Source organism: Hipposideros armiger, unplaced genomic scaffold (assembly GCF_001890085.2).
Source record: "Hipposideros armiger isolate ML-2016 unplaced genomic scaffold, ASM189008v1 scaffold_238, whole genome shotgun sequence".
Taxonomy (NCBI): domain Eukaryota; kingdom Metazoa; phylum Chordata; class Mammalia; order Chiroptera; family Hipposideridae; genus Hipposideros; species Hipposideros armiger.
This window is the reverse complement of record NW_017731588.1, coordinates 689,113-704,980: the sequence shown is the minus strand read 5'-3', so window position 1 is coordinate 704,980 and position 15,868 is coordinate 689,113. Positions and strand designations below refer to the sequence as shown.

General features: G+C 55.1%; 1 protein-coding gene across 6 annotated transcripts in view; it reads left to right on the top strand.

Moving 5' to 3' along the window:
- Nucleotides 1-854: 854 nt before the first annotated feature.
- Nucleotides 855-15,868, top strand: part of DLGAP4 (DLG associated protein 4) — a 197,949-nt gene continuing 182,935 nt past the window's right edge. For 2 of the 6 annotated variants that reach the window (XM_019655196.1, XM_019655194.1), the window contains exon 1: nucleotides 861-1,064. The gene's annotated coding sequence lies outside the window, so the exon portion shown is untranslated. Of the gene's footprint in view, nucleotides 1,065-15,868 lie in introns of all 6 variants that reach the window. The other 4 variants (XM_019655199.1, XM_019655198.1, XM_019655200.1 and 1 more) reach the window with 4 other exon arrangements.

The window sequence follows — 15,868 nt, the reverse complement described above, 5'->3', positions numbered from 1 at the left end:
GGACTGTTAGAAGCTGTAAATGCTACCCTTTAACACTGTTCTGACTATTTGCATTCCATTGGCATTCTTGGGAGATGGCTGTATGTGGGACCCCAAGGATGAGCACATTCATTTGACACCTATTGAACAGCAGGCACCAGCAAAGAGCTTACATTCATTATCTCTTTGGTTCCTCAACCCAAGTTGGGGATATTATACTAATGTTGTCCCATTTTGCAGGTGGACAAACTAGGGCTCAGAGGGGCAGTATCTAGTCTAGGATCACAGAGCCTCAGGAGAGAGAGGAGGGGTACTCAGCCCAGGTCTATCCAATTCCAGGGGTTGTTTTTAACCCCTGTGCTGCCAAAAGGCGACAAAGCACCTGGAAGAGGTTTCTGCAGAAAACCGGTCACCAGGAGGGGGCATACATTTCCAGAGGCAGGAACCCCGAAGTTCAAATCCCAGGGGCCTCCTGACTTGCGCGTGTGACCTGGGCCAGTTTTGTCCAGTGTGGGCCTCAGTTTCCTTTCTCCACTGGCCGGCCATCATCAACAAAGGTTCCTGCTGACTGGCACTGTAGTCTGGGGTTCCAGGTTTCCGCGCTACCGCAGCCTGTGCTGTGTGACCTTGTGCCAGTAGCCTACACTCTCTGGGCATCCAACCGTGGATCTCTAAGCGCCCTTCCGGCTCGCTTGCGACGGAGCGTAGCTGGCTACGGAGACACTCCCCCTCCCCCGGGTTGTGGGGGTGTGGGTGGGCGCTGGGTACGGCGCCCCCACCCCAGGCCAGTGGCCGGATCCGCGCCTGGTTTTGGGCGCAGCCGCGCGGCCCCCTCCCCCGCGCGCATCTCCCCGCCCCCCGCCCCCTCCCCGCCGCTCTCGTTCTTGGGGAGCCGGGGCCGCGCGGCTCCTCCTCCCGCAGCCGCATCTGGGGCGCCGTGCCGGCCAGAAGAGAGGCATGGGGCGACGGCGGGCCGAGGCTGGGGCCAGGGCCTAAGCGGACGGAACTGCGAACGGACCCGCGAACAGACTCAAGCGGCAGCAGTGCAGCACCGTGGACGAGTGGGCCGGAGGCGCCGGGTGCAGGTGAGGGCGCGGGGGTGGCGCGCGCGCCATGGCCCGGATCCCCTTTCCAGGGCCGGTACGCCCCGTCCCTCCGCAGGATCCCCAAATCTGGGTCTCCTCCGGGACAGACCTCCCTAAAGCGAGGGGCGGTGCTGGCGCAGAAAAGCCCCCTCCCCCTACCAGTTCTGTCTTCTGAGCCCCTAATCCGAGGGGGCGGCTCTGCGGCTGGGAAGCCCCTTTCTCTTGGTTGGATCCCCTAATCTAGGTCTCATTGGACCCTCAAACCTGGTGATAGTAGTGCTGGGGCCCGGAACCCCCTATCCAGGGCCAGACCCCCAGTCCAGCTCTTAGTCCCGCAGACTCCCCCATGTCAAGGGGCCGCCAAAGCTGGGAAGCCCCTCTTCGTGTCCGACCCTCAATCTACAGGGCAGCCAAGGGGTCAGGTAGACCCCTCTACTACCCACCAGCCTTGGAGCTAAGGGGAGGGAGGGCTCTGCCGGCCAGCCAGGGCATTCTTCCATCCCGCCTCAGTAGCCCGGGGAGCGTGCCCAGCCGGCTCCCCCCTTCCGGAGCTCTTTCCCTTGGACCTGGCGTCTTGGAAGGGGGCAAGCGTAACCCCACCCCCCAATGCTGCATAGTTCCCCCTCCCTGCTTGCGTACCCAGGAGGGGCCGGGCTGACCCGGGCACCTGGGCTGGGGGGGCGCTCACATGGCTACGGAAGGCCCCCACGTGCGGCGCCCCGCGGTGAAAGGGGTTCGTGTTCAGAGCGGGTGGCAGGTGGACCGGGTGGCAGGTGGACTAGGTGGCCGGCGAAGCCAGCTGGGTCCAGATGTACCGGGCCTTCTGGGAGGGGACATGTGCTATCAGGACATGTGATGTCCCCTGGCCTCTTTCTACGGAACCTACCCTCCTCTGATTCCCCTCCGTCCCTCCATTCCGCTCTCCCTTCACCCCTCACCCTTCTCCCCCTGTTCCTCCCCGCTGCCTGTGGTGCAGAAGGGCTGCCAGAGATTGTTGATATTGTGGGGGAGAAATGAAATGGGGGAAAGGGTTATGGGTTGGTGAAGGCCAGTTGTGGGGGTGAACGGGGTGCTCTGAGGATGGAAGCCTCAATATAGGAGGGCAGCATTCATGAGGGAAGGGTTCCTGCACCCCCACCTGCCTGGAAGTGGAAATGACAGAGGGAGAGGGGGCTGCAGTCCCCAGCCCCAAAAGAGGCGAGACGGGCCTGCCTTTCCCCCATTGCACTGCTCTTCCCAGCCCAGGTCCTGGGGTCCTGGCTGTCTCTGCCTCTGTCATTCACTGCGGGAGGGGGCTGTGTTTCTGCCAGGCTTACGGTGGTGCGGTGGAGTGAGGTTGTACAAGACCATCTCAGAGAGTGGTTGTTGAAGGAGCCCAGTTTCTGTCCCACAGAGAAGACCATGGGCTGCCTGGTCCCAGGGTGCCCTGAGGGGCCTGAGCCAGGCTCCTGAGAGCAGCAGAGCTGGGTGGGGCTGCAGAACTGGGTGGCTTATTGGTGGCTGGAGTGTGTAGAGCCACTGCCAGGCCCAGAGCCGGCTGTTGGCAGCCAGTTATCGGCAGACACCGAGTGTGTTCTCAGCAACTCCTGGAGACATTGGCTGTGCACATGGGGCAGGCCTGTGTGTGTGTGTGTGGTATGGTGTGAGAGTGTGTGTGTGTGTGTGTGTGTGTGTGTGTGTGTACGCGCGCGCGCGCGCGCGCGTGTGCCTGCCTGTGCTGTGGCAGGGGTATGCCAGGGCTTCTGGGTTCTCCTAGAGTGAGACAGCAGCATAACTTCAAGTGTGCCTGTGTGTGTGGCGTCCATGGTACCCTCCCCTCATTCATCCATCAGAGGCCAGGCTAGGCCTTTGCTGAGTGCTGGGAACATGGGATAACCTGATGTGGTCCCCACCCTCCAGGAGCCCGTTTGTGCTGGGAGGCAGTCTGTGCTATGCAATGGGGACAGAGTGTAGGGCCCAACTAGAGAGAGAGTGTCGGTTAGAGCGAGCCTGGTGGCTGAGTTATGTGGCACCCAGGGTACCATCCAGCTGCTGCCAGCCTTGAGATGGAGCCGCAGGTTTACGGGCTGTGTCCTGGGCGACTGAGTTGGTGTTTTTGAAGAGAGCCCGTGCAGCACTTAGGAACTAAGGTGGATTGTGTACTTTGGAGCTTTCTGAAGACTCAGTGACATATTGGAAGTACCGGGGGTACCCACTGGCATCTTGTTAGGTTCTTGTGTGGTTTATGGGCCACTGGTTTTATAAATACCAGCATCTCTACATAATGGGAAGGCTCTGAGGAATTGTGCTGGGCACTATGTGACAGGAAGCAGCGGGTCTCTACCCTTTCATACATCTGTGATTGACTGATAGATTCATTCATTCAAAAAAGCGTTAAAAATTGCATTATCGGACTACAGTGCATTTAAACACTTCCACTGAAACATTCTAAATGTGAATTAATAAAATTCTGAATGCAGGTTTTTTTCTAAAGCACATAGTAAGTATGCAATAAATGCCCATGGCTCCCAGGAGGGGGCCCAGCCTTCTCCCCCTGACTAGCTACCTGTCTAGCCATACCTTGCACCCGCTTCCTAGTCTTTGGCCCCATTCTCCGATCTGCTTTTAGTTTCTGGAACAGGATATGTTCCCTGCACACTCAGAGACTTTGCACATGCTGGTGTCTCTGCCTGAACATCCCACATTTGCCTGCTTAACGACTGCTTATTGTCCAGGTCCCAACTTAGACTTCACTTCTAGAAGAAAGCCTTTCTTGATGCCCAGGCCAGGTTGTGTCCCTGTCACCACCTTCACAGCCCCATGGGCCTCTGCCTTCACTACCTAGTCACTGCTCCTTATCATTGGATGCTTCTGTGTGTGGTTGGTGTGGGGAGGGGCAGGGTCACATCTGCCTCTGCATTTTGTTACCGTGCTGCTGAGGACAGGTGTTGGCTTTTCCTGGGTCCTCAGTCCATTTTTTTTTTGGCCAGATGAATAAATGGGCATGGTCTGGGCCATTCTGTGTTGAGGGCTGGGTGGTAGGGCATGGTGGGAGCCTTAGCCAGGCCCAGTTGCCAATGCAACCGTCCCTGTGAATTCCAGGCCTCTATCTGGGTTTGCAAACCCAGAGGCGTGTTTGTCTGGGCTCTGTTGGAGTTATAGGCCCATGGCCTCTAAAATCCTAGTGTGTCTATGGAACCCCAGAGGCTTCAGAAGAGGGTAAGGGCTACGTGTGGGCAGGACCCTGCATCTTTGGGGGGGGGGTGTCTGTGCCTGTCTGGTTAGGAATTTATTCCTGCATCAGTTCATTTGCTCACATCATCACCTGCTCACTTTTCATCCCTTCTTTCATTCACTAGGTTACCAGCTGTTCACTCCTCCACTCCTTCGTCTTCTATTCCTTCTTTGGGCTACCAGGTGCTTCCTGAGGCCCACTAAGTGTCCAGCAGTGTAGCAGGCCTGGGGGCGGAATAAAAACCACGGGGCCCTGCTCTGTAAACTGTAGTCACCCTGTCAGGCCCCTCCCAGTGATGGAGGCTGATGCTAACCTAGCCCTGGGAAGGGGGCCACTAGTTCGGATTTGTAAGAAGTTCCTGGAGGACGGGCATGAGATCTGGAGTGGATTTTGGAGGATTAGAGGGATTTGAGTGGATGGAGAATGGCAGGGAAGGGCACTGCTGGCTGAGAGAATGGCATGGATAAAGGCCATTTTGGGCAACTGACTTGGTGTTGGCATGGATAAAGGGATGCAGCCAAGTGCTGGGCAGGCTTAGGGATGTTGGGCCATGTGTCCATACAGGAGGAGGTGGTCCTCCTGAGTGGGCCGCAGGGAGGCTGGTCATGGAGGTGGGCAGTATGCCCTCATGGTGGGTGTTCAGTCTGTGCTAGGAGCCCTTTGTTTTGTGCCCCTGGATGAGGTGTGTCCCTTCTCTGGGTTCCTTTGATAAAATGAAGGCTTGGATCTCAGAGGGACCTTCTACATTCACACAGCCTGGGTCTGTGAACCTGACAGCCCAAGAAGGGAGTCCTCAAGGCCCCTGCCTCTTCTTTGGGCACGTGAGGGGCTGTCACAGGGTGGGGCTTGGTTTGCTTTAGTGGCTTTGGAGGGCAGTGTGTGTTGGCACCCGGGCTGGGGTCAACAGGGGGCTGATGAGGCTCAGACATCCTAACAGATAACCCTGTAAATTAAGGGAGTTCAGGGGCTAGCTTCATTGGGAGGGAACGCCCTGTTGTGCAAACTCTCACTGCACCCTTTTTAGGAAAGGCTGTCACTGAGGAAAGTCTTCCTGTGTTATATTGAAGACAAGCCCACCCTCTACTTCATTAGACTCTGTGGAGGGCCCTTTAAAACTCCCATGATGAGACTTTCTTTTGTTGTGGCTTATGGTGGTGGCGGTGGTGGGGTGCCTGTTGTGCTACACCCCCCTCCATAGTGTCTCCTGGTCCCAGGCCAGTTCTGAAGCCTTTAGAGTGTATGCGGCACTCTACAGTTTGCAGAACACATTTAATCCCCATATTTTCCAGACACCCCCAGGGGTAAGGATGAAAAGGGATATTTTCTCCATTTGACAGATGAGGAAACTGAGGCTCAGAGCAGTTGGATATCTGTTCAAGATCACTCAAAAAGTGGTGGGGGGAGGGAGGTGGTGGTGAACCCATAGTCCAGGAGCCCTCTGCCACTGGGCCCTGGAGGTGCCAGTGTGGAGGACCCTCTGCTCCCTGGTTGCACATCATTTACTGAGCCGAGGAGTAGGGCCCCAGATCCCTCCGTGCTGGGTTTTGCAACGCCGCCGCCTCCTCGAGCTGTCTGACGTGGCCTTTTCAAAAACCCAAAATGAATGGAAGCAAATTTTGTTTGGAGAATTTTGCTACACCCTTCACCAGGGCTGGTTGCAAAACCAGGCTTGGGGATCCCTGCTGATGCTGATGATGATAACAACAGTCTCCTTGGCTAACATCCAGTCATTCAGCAAAGCATCACTGACCATCTCAGGAGAAAACACAGTGCTGGGCCCTCTGTTTAGTGAGCACCCGATTGATCTAAGCACCTTAAATCCGGCCTCTCCTATGGCCCTATCACACCCTATTATTATTATTATCCCCATTTTACAGATGAGGAAATTGGGGGCACAGAGAGCTATAGTAAGAGCTGTCCAATGCCCCCACAGATGGTGAAGTGGTAGCGCCAGGATATGAATCCAAGGCGGTTAGCGTTTAGAGTCTGGGCTTAGCCCCGTGTTCTGGATTTTCTGAAGTTCCCATTTGTTCAACAGAAGTGATGGGTGGGGATGGAGATTGGACGTCAGGCCCATGAGAATCAAATGTAGTAGACCCAGATCCTGGCTTGGAGAACCTGGACACATGCTGGAGGCAGAGGTCAGCCTGGTCTGAGACAATGACCTCAGGGGTGCCCTGGATGTCAGGGGCCACTTATCGGTGCCTCATCTCCGAGGTCCCCCCAGAAGCCCTGGTGGAATATGTAGATTTTAATAAGAGGAGAGCCCTGGCTTATCCCAGCTCCTTTACTCTTTACTCACACAGAGCTCTGGTGGGCAGCCCATCTCTCAGGCTCTGGGGGGCGGGGGGGGGCGGCTGGGAGGTGATATGGGTGCTGAGAAGTGACCACAACTGCAGAACAGAGGGAAAGATAAAATGCTTGGTTCCTGGGAGCATTCAGTGAAAGCGCAGACTCTCCTCCCCTCCCCCCTCGCCACCCCTCCCACACACAGCAGCCCCCAGGGCTCAGTCACAGGGGTGCAGACACTTGTGACAAGGCAGTTAGTTGTCTTCCTTTCCTCAGTGTAAGGCCTGTGCAGGTAATCCATCTCCAAGAGTTTGCTTCAAAATGGCTAAAATGACATTTGGTGTGTGAGGGGTTGTTGTTAGAAAACACGTGATGTGGGTGGGTTCTGTCTTTGATAGTAGAAACTGGGCAGGCATCCTGGAGTATCAATGGAGCACAAAACTGTTTATTGAGCACTTGCTGTGTACCTAGCACTGTGCCCACAACAGGGGCTCAGAACCATGCTTAACCAGGTGTTTGTGATTATGTGGGGGTGGGGGTGAGGGGTGTCACTGTGTCCCCAGGTGCCGGGGCTGGGGAGTGAGAACTTGGCCTCTGGGTCCAGACATTTTTCTTTCTGCAGTGACAGATGAGCCCGCAGTGACAGAGGTGGGTCCAGGAGGCTTTTGCTTTGCAGCTGCCAGTGGATAGGGATTGGAGTAAGAATGGTGAGCTGGTTAGCTACTGTGTCCCCGACTGAGTCCCAAGCCCCTCTCTGGGCCTCAGGGCCTCTATTTGATGGGATGCTGGGGTTAAGTCCCCAGAGCTCTCCCAGCTCAGCCTTCTCTGCCCCCAGGGGTGAACGGAACTGGACTTACTTCTGGGAGGTGTCAGGGAGCCCTCACTGTCTTCACCCCTTTTCCCTGGCCCCCCAACCCCCTGCCACAGGGAGGGAGCCTTTCCTTCCACCCACTACGGGCTGACTGCGTGTGGTGACGCAGCAAGCGAGGGCTCTGGAGCGCAGCTTGGAAACGGGGATGGGGTTTGCTAAAGACAGGGGAAAAAAAGGTTCTTCCCACCACCCCCAGCTGCCTGCCTGCCTCCCTCCCTCCCCCGGCTGCTGCTAAGCCCTGGCGCCTCCTCAGCTCTCAGATCCACTTGTGGGGTGGGAGACTCTGGGTTGGAGGCTCAACTTAAAGTCTTCACATGCTAGGGCCTTGCTGTGTGACCCTGGCATCGTTGCCTGCCTTTTCTGGGCAGTGTGTACCATGAGGAGTGGGCTTTGGGATTCTGAGGCCGAGAGGGCAGCTTTGTGGTGATGACTCCGTGTAAATCAGTCACCTGTGACTCGGGAAGAGCTCCCGGCTGGACTTGGCCTGCTATTTGGAGGGACGGGGATGTACTCCAAAGTCACAGGGCCCTCTGCCACCTGTGTTCTCTATGTGTGCACCCCACAGTGGAGGGAGTGAGGTGCTATGATCATCCCCATCTTACATCCGAAGAAACTGAGACTGTACACTGGTGGGTGAAAAAGTGAGGATGTGAACCCTGGTCAGTGTGACTCATACGTCCAGGTGGGAAAGCAGGCCCCAGGCAAGAGGCCACCTGGGGGGCTGTGAGCCTCCTGTTCCCTCTCTGGGTCTCAGTTTTTCCATCTGTGCAGTAAGTGTGGGGTGGGGGGTTGGGGCTGCCCTGGCCCGTCTCTGGGCCCTCACTTTGGCATTGCTGAGAATTTTCTAAGTCTCCTTACCAACCTCCAGCTCTCATCTTGAAGCTGAGGTGTGAAGGCAGTCGAGAGGTGTCAGCGTTTCTGTGCCTCTCCTCCAGGGGACCTGCCACCTTTGGGGTGTGAGAGATTCCTGGAGGACAGGGTGTGTGCGAGGCCTTCCAGGGACACTGTGGGCAGGGCAGAGGCTGGTTGGCTCTGGGCAACCTGTGGGTTTTGGCTAGCCACGAAGCCAGGCCCTCTGCCTGTCTGTGTCTCTGACCCTCGTGTATCTGGTTCACCAGGGGGCCTGGGAGAGTATAGCATGGACAGGGAGGTAGGCCGCTCTTGGGCCCTTTCCCACTCCCATCCGTGCACGTGTGTGGGGTGGTGTGTGTGCGCGCGTGTGTGTCACTGTCCCCACTGAGGCCAGGCCTTTTGTATGTTGTCAGATCCTCTGAACACTGGGAGGTAGATATTCTCATCACCCTCTGGACTTTCCTTTCCTCCCTGTCTTTCTTTTTCTAAGTAGTATTCGTTCAATAAGCACACGTTAGGTGCCTGCTGTGTGCCCAGAGCAGGTGCTGGGTGTGTATCAGTGAACCCAGGTCCCTGTCCCTGCCCTGTGGACCACACGATCCTCTTGGGAGGCTAGCAGTCATGATGTAACCTCGCAGATGTATGCAAACTTCCATCAGTGACAGGCACTGCCACCACTGAGAAGCACGGGACACCTGACCAGCCTGGGGGGGGGGCGGGAAGGGCTGCCCCAAGGAGGGGAGCCTGGAGCTGACGTGAGAGTGAGAAGGAGTTACCTGGATGGAAGAGCTGGTGCGGAGGCCATGTGGTGGGCGTGGCCTGGAGAGGGTGAGGGTCTGAACCTGGAGAGAGGGTGAGCTGGGCGTGAGGAGGAACCTGCGCCCATTGGGCTGCAGGGTGGACTGCTGATGTATGAGGAAACTGAGGCTCACAGAGGTGAAGCAGCCTGCCTGGGTGGGGCTGGAAACTTGACCTGGTGTGGATCTGACCGCTGAGGGGCTCCTGGAGGGTCTGTCCTGGCTGTAGCTACAGAGCCCTTGGCCATCACTGGGTCCAACTCAGGACATTTGAGCAACTTGCCTCAGGTCCTGCAGCAAGTCCTTCCCAGCCTCCCAGCCTCCCCCTGCATGGAGGCTTCCCATGGAAAGAAACTAGGGAGCCTAAGAAGGTTCGGAGCAAAGCAGACCCACAGTGCTCTCCTGGCCAGCCATGCCCCAGGCCTTCCCGGCACTGGCATGGAGGATTGGCTATCTGCCTGCCTGCTGAGCCAACTGGCCTCCACTAACCCAGTGTGTCACCACCCTCTGCTGATGCTGGATGGGGCAGGGGCAAAGGCAGTGGGCAGCCTGGAGTGGAGTGGGGGTGGGCAGGGGGACCCCACGGCCAGCAGCCCTGAAACTTCCAGGAACCAATTGCCAGGCTGGGTTTGATAAATGACAAGGCCGTTCCTGTGGGCTGGTGGGGAGGTAGCCTCGTGCCTGAAGCCCTTGGGGTGGGCCTGAGGGTTTGGCTACAAAGCAGAATTTGGGTTGCTTCTCCACCTACCTCCCCTTCTCAAGGGTCTTTTGGTTCCACTTTTCAGGGCCTCTGGCTAGGATGACTGTCCCGGCCCCCAGCCCCTGCCCATATACCCTCCACATGCAGGCAAAGCGATTGATCCAGAAATCACACTGGCTCCTTTGACCCTGTCCTAGCCCAGAGCCCGGAGCAGTTGACACCTTTGTCACCTGCCTCTGTGCATTCCTGCAGCCCCTTCCTGCCCCTGTCACGCCCTCACAGGCAGCTCAGCTAAAGGACTTAGGACCCCCAGAGCACACCGTGCCCTCTGTCTCCAGGCTCTGCATTAACTGTTCCCTCTGCCTGGAAACCCTTCCTCAAAGTCTTTGCTGGGTGACTCCTACTTGTTATTTACCGCTGAGCTCAGTCTGCACTCTTCTGGGACACCTGCCTTCTTGTCCCAAGTAGTCACCTCACCCAGACTCCACAGGCCTGTGGACTGTGAGGGCCACCTAGGCTCTGCCTCCCCAACCAGGCAGAGGCCTCTCTAGGCACAGGCCAGGCTGGTGCCTCTTGGCACCCCCAGCAGTGCCCACTCTGGGACCTGGCACACAGTGGGTACACAGCTCAGGAGTATCGGCCCGACCTGGTAGCCAGAGCACAGCCTGTGCCCCCGCTGCTCCTCTCCCACAGAGGGGCCAGGTCAGATGGCAGGTGAATTGCACCCTCTGGAATCAGCTACTGGTCACTCCCTCACGTTTCTTCTATCCCATCTCAAGGCTCACCTTCTGTGTTAGCTGTCTATTGCTGCGTAACAAATTACCCCAACATTTAGTAGGTTAAAACAGTAGTAGACATTTATTATCTTTCACACACACACGCACACGCACACGCACACACGCACACAGTCTATCCCTAGGAGCCACTTTAAGGGACTCTGGTTCAGACTCATCATCAGTAGGTTAATCGGGAGTGATGCCGGCTGTGTCCAGTGAGACCTGAGCCAGAACTTGACCTCAGCTGTCTCTCCGGTATGCCCAGTGACTCTGGGTAGGAGGGACCACTGTCCCCTCACAGGTGAGGAAACGAGGCAAGGAGAGGAAGACGGACTCTCCTAAGGTCACCCAGCCAGAAGCTGGTGGAGCCGGGATTCGAGACCAGACTGGCCATCCTCTGGCCCCAGGCTCTTTAACCAAGGCACCGTCTTGCCTAGGGTGAGGGTGAGCGAGGGTGGGGAGGGAGGCTCTGGCTCTGTGGGGCCTTAGTCTCTGTTTTAAAAGGAGGTGTTAATAGCACTGAGTATTTATGTCCAGCTGTTTTAATGAACAGGTTTTTTTTTCTGGTTTTGTTTTTAATTGAAAGAGCAAGACTGAATGGGAGGGTGGTGACTGCCTCCATTCCAAGGACCCTACGAAGAAGGCTTTTTGGAGCCACAGGCTGACCTCCCTGCGGTGGCTACCAGCAAGTTTGTCCACCCACAGGAGGTAGTGTCAACTCTGAGGGTTGACCCAAGTTTGATTCCTGGAGTAGGTCATAGAAACCTCTTTGAACCTCAGTTTCTCCATTTGTCCCCCATGGGATAACAGTGTCACTGCCTGCCTTGGACTCTTGACATGAGAGTGCAGTGAGGTTCTGTATGTTAAAGTACCTAGGACAGGGCCCAGCACATAATAGGTGCTCAAGAAAAAGCAGCCACCACTGTTATGTTCTCTTATGAGCCCCCCTCCCCCCCCCCCCCGACTGGAGCCTCCTGGCTCCCTCCCACATCCTAGTCCAGATCAGCTCACAGAAGGTCGGCCTGGGTCTTTGGGTGAGACTAGTCTGGGAGAGAGGGCCCAGAAATGAGCACTCCTATGTGCAGATCACTTACAGAGGGAGACACGCTTATCCCCACTTTACAGATGGGCAGACTGAGGCCCAGAGAGGACTTGCCTGAGGGCCTCAGGGGTGGAGATGAGACTGAATCATAAGCCTCTTGACTCTGAATCTAATGTTCTTCCTGTTGTTCCACTTTGAAGGATTCTTGGGAGAATCTCAAGTAGCTGTAGAGAATTCTAGGAACCCTTAGGGTGCCTGGGAGCCAGGACCCTGTTGGAGTTGCCTCCCTCGCTGTGCCTTTGTAGCAACGAGGTGCTGGAGAGAGTCTGGACTGCCTCTGTGCCCCCTCCCCCAGGCCCCACCTTTGTGTCCCCTCCCCCAGGCCTACTTCTGTGTCCCCTCCCCCAGACCCCACCTGTGTGTCCCCTCCCTCCTCTGTTGGCCTGGTTTGTGCATGGCCCACATTCAAGGCAGCAGCTTTTGGGTGGGAGATCAGGCAGTGATAATCCTGCTTGGAGAGGCCCACCCAGGCCTATTTGACCCTGGGCCCCAGGGTGGACTCCCTCTGCCAGGACAGGTGGCTTGTGGGCCTGTTGGCAGGTGCTCCTGTAAAGGTTCTCCCGGCACTGCAGGCCCGCCATACCCCCCACTCCCTTCCTGCATGTCCTGCATTGAGGAGCAGATATATTTAGACAAAATGCTTTGTTCTGTACAGATGCCACATCTACTGCTCTTGTCAGGGCTGGGGGAGGCAGGGCCTGTGAGCAGCCACACCTGTACCTGGAGCCTGTGTCACCTTGGAGCTCTGAGGGCTGCTGGCCAGACGAGGGCACAGCGATCAGACAGGGGCCCTCTACTGACTGATGATGGGTCTTTCTCTCCACCTCCCTGTCCTCTAGGGCCACATCTCTCTGACCCTCGGCCTCTAAGTCACAGCCAAACTGAATCATAGGCTCCCCTTCTGCTCCCATGCCTCCACTTCCTCTGAGCAGCTCAGCCCTTTTCTGCCTTGTGTGGTCAGTCATCAAATGTGGATTTGTGTGTGCTGTGGGCCAGGCCCTTCCTGGACCCTGGGGACATGGAGATGACTGATGAGGGCCCTCAAGGTGGCCACATCACTGTTTGGGAGACAGATCATAGGCCACTAAGACAAATTGAAATACCTGTGGTGGTAGCAGGGAGCCCTAGGACAAGGGACACCGAGCTGGGGCCATGATCAGGGAAGGTTTCTTAGAGGATAGAGTGGTCCACGCTGAAGCCTATAGGTTCAGTGGGAGTGAGCCGACTCCGGAGACAGAGCAGGCACTTCTGGCAGAGGGAACAGCATGTGCAAAGGCCAGGAGTTGAGTAAGGATCTGGCTACACTTGGGCGAGTAGAAAGCAGGGAGGTGGGCAGGGTCCAGAGCTCATGAGCCCTGAGTGCCAGACTGAGGGTCTCGTCCTCCAATCCCCCCGCCCTGGGCACTGGAGAACCGTGGGAGAGTTTTCAGCAGGGCAGCAGCTGGGTCTGGTGTGAGCATTTGGTAGGGCCGGTCAGTGGTTTCACCCACTGCTCGCCAGCCTTGCTCCTGCTCCCAAGGCAGATGCGCTGTGCCCGGCCTGGCCTGGTGGGAATCAGAAATAGCTCACACGTGCTCAGCGCTTGGTGAAGCGGCTCCCCCCGCCTCAGCGCATTTCATCTGCATCCGAGTCAAGGACAGCTCAGTGCTTGCAAGCTGGGTGACCTTCTCCCTCCGTTTATTAATACACGGCCCACTGGGGCTGCAGGCCGAGCTGGGAGAGTGTGTGCAGGGGGCGGGGAGGGTGGCAGACAGGGGTCCCCCGGGCAGGGGGAATGCTGAGGAGCTGAAATATGCTACCTGTCCACCAGAACACTATCCAGCCAAATAAATCCCAAAGTACAAAAAATACGTGTAAAACTTCCCTGAAATCCACCTCCTGGTGGTGACCACCATTATGGATTTGATGTCAGCCTTCCAGATGTCTAAGTCGATCTGCCCTGGCAGTTGGGTTCATTCGTTCATTCATTCATCAAATATTTGTTGAGTGCTTATTCCATGCCAGGCCCTGTGGTGGGCAGAGGAGACATGGCTCTGAATGAAACGGACACCTCCTCATTCTTAGAGAACTTGAAAAGCAGGTAAAACAGCGATGAGGCCTACAGGGAAGGGTCATGGGAACTATGGGCACAAATGAGAGGTCCCAGCCCAGGCTGGGGGTCAGGAAGGCTTCCTGGAGGAGGTGACACTGAGGGCTGAGGGATGAGGAGAAGTTGCCCTAGCAAAGAGGAGCTGGGGAAAATCCTTCCGAGTGGAGGGAACAGCAGATATGCAAACTCTGTGGTGTGAGGGCAGTGGTGTTTTCAGGGAAGAGAAAGGAAGATGGGGAGGCTGGACTGTTAGGATAAGGAAGGAGGATAAGGTGAAGCAGGAACCAGACCCTGTGGGGTCTCATGGCCTGTGATCAGGGCTTGGGGACTTACATGACAGCATGAGCTCTGGATGCCACAAAGACTGCCCTGAGGATGAAAATATGTAATAAAGTACTTAGGAAAGCACTTGGCATACAGCAAGTGCTCATACACTCATACATGGAAGCTCATATAATTCTGAAGTCATCTGTAGATGAAATGCGTATGTGTAGAAGATTTTGCATCAATCGGGTCATGTTAGTCCTGTTTGTCTAAACTTCCCCCCTTGATGCTGGCTCTCCTTCTGAGTCAATAACTGTAGAATATCAAACTTAAATGTTAGACTTAAAATGTTTGTATAGAGTTGTAACATATGTGTTGTAGAGTGCACTGATCTTGTGGTTTTTTTTTAAGATTTTTGTTGGGGAATTGGGGAAGGGAACAGTGTTGGGGAATTGGGGCAGGGGAACATTGTGTTTTTCCAGGACCCATCAGCTCCAAGTCAAGTTGTCCTTCAATCTTAGTTGTGGAGGGCGCAAGCTCAGCCCCAAGTCCAGTGGCCGCTTTCAATCTAGTTGCGGGAGGCGCAGCCCACCATCCCATGTGGGAGTCGAACCGGCAACCTTGTTGTTAAGAGCTCACACTCTAACCAACTGAGCCACGCGGCCGGCCCAGAGTGCACTAATCTTAAGTGTATAGTATAGCTTGACGCACACATATATATGTATATATCATCCCTATAACACCCACTCAGATCAAGATGTAGGATATTTCCAGCTCCCCCAGATGGCTCTGTCATGTCTTTCCCCAGTTAACTTCCCACCCCTCACCCCTAGAGGTGACCAGTATCCTGACTTCTAAAACCATCACTTAGTCTTGCCTGCTTTGGACGTTTATATAAATGGGATCATGCAGGATGTCTCTTTTGTGTGCAGCGTCTTTTGCTCATCATCAAGAGTCATCCATGTCATTGGGTGATTGGTAGTTCATTCTTCTCTATGGCTGCCTAGTATTCCACTAAGTGAATATTTCATCCTTTATCCATCCTATTGTGGACAGATATTTGGCTTATTTCCAGTTTTTGACTATATATATGGATAGTGCTCCTTATACATACCTTTCGGGGGAACTTATGAAGTTATTTCTGTTGGGCGTAGATGCCCAGGAGTGGAGTTTCTGGGTCCTAGAGGTTGAATGCGTTCAGCTGTAGTAGATAATGCCGAACAGTCTTCTAAAGTGAGTGTACCACTTTACTGTCCCACCAGCAGGGTCTGTGAGTTCCAGGTGCTCCAAGCCTCACCAACATGCAGACTACAGAGCATTTCTAACAGCTACAGGGAACTGTGCTCTACAGTCAGACCACCTCAAACCAGCTCCCGAAGGGTGGACGTTTAGGTTGTTGCCAACATTTACGTGACTTTAAAAAAAATTTTTTAAATAAAGAGAAAGCAATAAAATTAAAATTAAAAAAAAATAAAGATAATGGAAGCAGTCAAGATGTCCTTCAGTAGATGAATGGATAAACAAATTGCGGTACATCCATTTAATGGAATGTTTATTATTCAGCAATGAAAAGAAATGAGCTCTCAAGCCACTAGAAGACATGGAGGAGCTTTAAACACCATTACTAAGTGAAAGAAGCCAGGCTGCAAAGATTACATACTGTCTGATTCCAACTATATGACATTCTGGAAAAGGTAAAACTAGAGAGACAGGAACAAGATCTGTGGTTGCCAGGGATTTGGGGGAAGGGAGGGAGGGAGGGAGGGAGGAGCAGGTGGAGCACAGAGGATTTTAGGGCAGTGAAACTCTTCTGTATGATACTGAAATACATGCCATTATACATTTGCCAA